Genomic DNA, 3,936 nt, shown 5'->3' on the forward strand with positions numbered 1-3,936 from the left:
AGACCACGTGGAGCCAACAGGCTAGGCTGTGCCCGCCTCACCCCTCCAGGCAGCTCTGCTCATGGTGCCCCGGGAGGGAAGGCTGAAAAACAAGGGCTCAACCACTATCGTAACCAGGCCCTGGCAGGAAACATCCAGCAGTCACAAGATGGGCTTTTGCAGTATCTCTGGGCGTGGCATGGTGTGGGCCAGCAGGCACTGCAGAAATCCAAATTAAAACCAGAATGGAGAACGGGGAGAAGTAACCGGTATGGTAATGGTAAATGGTTCTGATCCAGCCAGCAAGGATATATTTCATTTCCCAAGTCCAGATTTTTTCCACAGGGAATAGATCTGTGGTGTTGCTAGAGTTCCATCAGAAGTCACCCCTTGGTATGCAACATGTATTTACTTCCTTTGAGGAATTTAAATTCCTTAAATTTAAGTAAGTAAATTTAAATTTACTTTCCTTTAAGGATTTTAATGCGCTGAAAGATAGAATTTATTCACTCCGTATTTCAACAAAACACAAACAGAAATGGTTGCACGGCCCAGGACCTGTGATGGCAGCCAGACCTAAGTATATCGGAGTACTCACCAAGCGCCGGGCACAGTTCAAGGACTTTCACACTTAGGCCTTTACGCCTCACAATGGCACTTTGTGCCACTGCTGTCTTCATGTTGTGCCTCAGGAAACCAGGGCAGTGTCACCCAGAGCCAATCCAGATGGGCAAGTTCAGAGCCTGTGGCCTAACCTAGCCAGTCAGGCGCTAGCCCTGAAGCTCCTCGGGCTTCCCGCCCCACCCTGACCCTGGTGAAGCAGTGACGACACTTAGCAGCTGGTGATGGTTTGCTGGGAGAGCCTCCAAAACTCAAGTGGGGGCCTGCCTGATGCCGTCACTCCGGTCCTGGGTACGGTTAAGCCTGCTTATCCAAACTTGTCCAGGAATAGGGTATTTGGCCAATTTGACTTCTACCTCAGGAATTAACTAGAAAATATTTTTGTTGTTGTTGTCTGTCCCCTTCCCAAGGACAGCCCGGCGCTGTACGAATTAGTCCGTGCCTTAGTAAAACCCCAAACGCTGAAGGACGTCTGTCTTTGCCTGTTCATGATCCACGCTTCAGGACCCTTCAGAAGGGGCCCAGGTCTCACCATGGGTTTTGGGTACGGCCGATGTAGAGGTTGGCAAACTCCCGCTCCCTACCCAGGTTTCCTCCTCAGGCTAGAGAAACTGTTTTGAACAAAGAAAGGCTCTAGTTTCGTGTTCCCGGAGGCTGTCCAGAACGGAGCCTGGCAAACAGTCCTGAGACACTGCCTTGCTCTGGCTGGCCTGTAGACCTGCCCGGCAACCAGAGAGGCGGCCGCCAGCGTGTGGCATAAAAACGGGTGTGGCCCCGTGCCATCGACTTTGCTCGGGGCTTCAAAAGTGGGTGGCTAGACAGCCCTCAGCCGGCCCTCAAGAGTGTAGAGCCCCAGTGGGACAAGGGCAACATCATCAAGGCAGTCCTGTCAGGTGGATGGCTCCCCAAACCCCTCTTCCTTCCCTCCGCTTTTCTCCCAAGTGCAGTCTTAAAAAGAGCCTGGCCTCACACCCACTTGGCTAATTCAGCTCGGCTGTGCCTCTTTCCTCAACAGCTTCTTTTTGTTCTCTGCGTTATTTTGCTTTTGGGAGTCAAACCTTGTAAGGACAGGGCACATCTGGGGGGGTGGGGAGACACCAAGATACCCACCCTCACGTACGCCAGGGGAGGCTGACCGCAGGAGATAATGACCGCCAGCACCTGAGTGCTCCTGTGGACCCGAGGTCAAGCACATCAGAAGCATTCTTTCATTTAACCCTCACGGCCACCTTGTGAGGGTAGCACTATTATTCTCCTCACTTCATGGATGAGGACACTGAGGCTGGGAGAAGGGACTTCCCGGAGACTACCAGCGACGGACAGAGCCAGGATTTTGAACTCAGGCAGTCTGCCTTCAGAACCCAAGCATAAAGTACTCTCTTATTAGAAACAGAATTCTGCTTTCTTCAGCCAGGGTCAGAGCTCCACTCCGATCATCTACTTAGTCTCGTTCTTCAAACCTCTCCCAGCTAAGATGATAACTCTGCGAGCTGAGGTAATTCTTTGCTAAACTCACAACTACTCTACATATGGGATTAGCATACCAAGAACTTTGAGGGAGCGCCTCGGTGGCTCAGTTGGTTGAGCGTCCGACTTTGGCTCAGGTCACGATCTCACGGTTTGTGAGTTTGAGCCCCATATCGGGTTCTCTGCTGTCAGCACAGAGCCCGCTTCAGATCCTCTGTCCCTCTCTCTGTACCCCTCCCCCATTCGCGTTCTCTCTCTCTCTCTCTCTCTCTCAAACATAAATGAAAACATTAAAAAAAAAAAAATTTAAAAACTGGGCCATTTTAAAAAATAACCCTTGCATTCAGGGCAATCGTAAAGGTAGGAAAATATCAAGCTTACCATTGCAAAAGAACAAGGGGTGGCTTTCAACAGGACCCTCAGTGAAGCCACCTGCTGCAGTGACCAGGCAGGTCACCAGGTTCTCTGGCTTTGTGCGGGCCTGCCAAAGCACCATGACTCGCTGTGAAAGCAACCCGTGGTCAAACTTCGGTGTCCTGGGGGGATACATACACTGGCTTCCTAGACAGACCAGAAGAAACTTGGCTGGGACTTTGGTTCATCCCCTGTAGCGAGCAGCTTGGGTCTCTTACCTTGCTTTCCTTTCCAGGCAGCTGCTCCCAGCGGCACCGGCTTTCCTCCACCACTTGCCAGTCTGCTCGGCATGTCAGTCAGTTGGATCAAATTTTCCCCGGAACCAGCTATCCGTTGTGGCCCTTTTCTTCCGACTGGTTTACTGAAATTTTGAGAAGCCTAAAACTCAACTTCTTTGAAAGCCAGGCTCTCAGGGACATCACCTATCATCGTGCTGGCTCGACTGGTCTTTGTCCTGTTCCCCACCTCCTAGGAGCCCAGCTGCACATTCCCTCCATGTCAGGACCACGTTTTCCTTCACCTGCAGCTTGCTTCTAAGGCCCACCCTGACCAAGCTAGCTGTGTCTGAGATTTATAATTAAGGCCGGACATATAAAGAGATATGGTAAAGGGCAATAAGAAAGAGGAAGGCATCCTAACTTAGAGGGCTTACTACCCTCTTCGACCTTATCACTCGACTTCATTCCCATTTTCTTATTCTTGTCTCTTTCCTATCTTAGAAAGGAGTGCCTTTAATAAATGGGATGTTGTTCTCCCAGTATCCTTGGTTTCCTAATTGCAATCATGGTTTTGGGGGCTTGGTTTGGTCATGTTCCAAACTGCCTGTTGTAGAAACACAGCCTACGTGTCAACTCCCATTAACTAAAAAGAGATACTCTGAGTTTGACATCTGGTTGACAGAAGCCCCAGCATTACCATTCTAAAGAGAGGGACAAATAGAAGAACTGATTTAACTTCACTCCCTCCCTTGGTCTAGGAACAGCGGTATTTCTTGTCAGCCAGACAGGAAAACCAAAGCTGAGCTGTGTTCTGGCCATAAACTCTCCTCCTTTCGAGGTCAAACGAGTTGAGGCCAGTGTTGGTCCCTAGGCCGAGTAGAGCTAACTCGGTGCTGTTGAAGCCTCCTTTACCACTAGTGCTTGGCAGCTCTGCTGCCTCCTCTTACTGTGGTGGAACTCTCTAGAAACCCAAAGGACCTAGAGAACACCAGTCACTTCTGAACTGGGCATTCATTACCAGGAGAAACCCAAACACACAGCTCTGGGCTACCAATTCCCCAAGGGTCATTTATTTAGCAGGAGCTGTATCTAGAAATGTTGCCCTGGTTAACCCCATCCCTGTTGGAACTAAAAAAGCTTCTATCCAATGAGCAAAGTCACCACCACTGGTTTACCCACTCCCTGGCCGGCCCAGCTGAGCTGAGCCCTGAGAGGGCAAGAAGACACCACCACCAAG

At 50.4% G+C, this 3,936-nt stretch overlaps 1 long non-coding RNA gene across 2 annotated transcripts; it reads left to right on the top strand.

Moving 5' to 3' along the window:
* Positions 1-3,241, top strand: LOC109268323 (uncharacterized). 2 transcript variants are annotated; one of them, XR_002080588.2, is made up of 4 exons: positions 1-891; positions 1,016-1,161; positions 1,726-2,095; positions 2,717-3,241. It is a non-coding gene; the product is annotated as an uncharacterized LOC109268323 (long non-coding RNA). The 2 variants fall into 2 exon arrangements; XR_002080589.2 differs by having other exon boundaries at positions 1,016-1,144.
* The last annotated feature ends 695 nt before the right edge of the window (positions 3,242-3,936 follow it).

Source organism: Panthera pardus, unplaced genomic scaffold, assembly GCF_024362965.1.
Source record: "Panthera pardus isolate Hobbes unplaced genomic scaffold, ASM2436296v1 HiC_scaffold_24, whole genome shotgun sequence".
Lineage (NCBI taxonomy): Eukaryota > Metazoa > Chordata > Mammalia > Carnivora > Felidae > Panthera > Panthera pardus.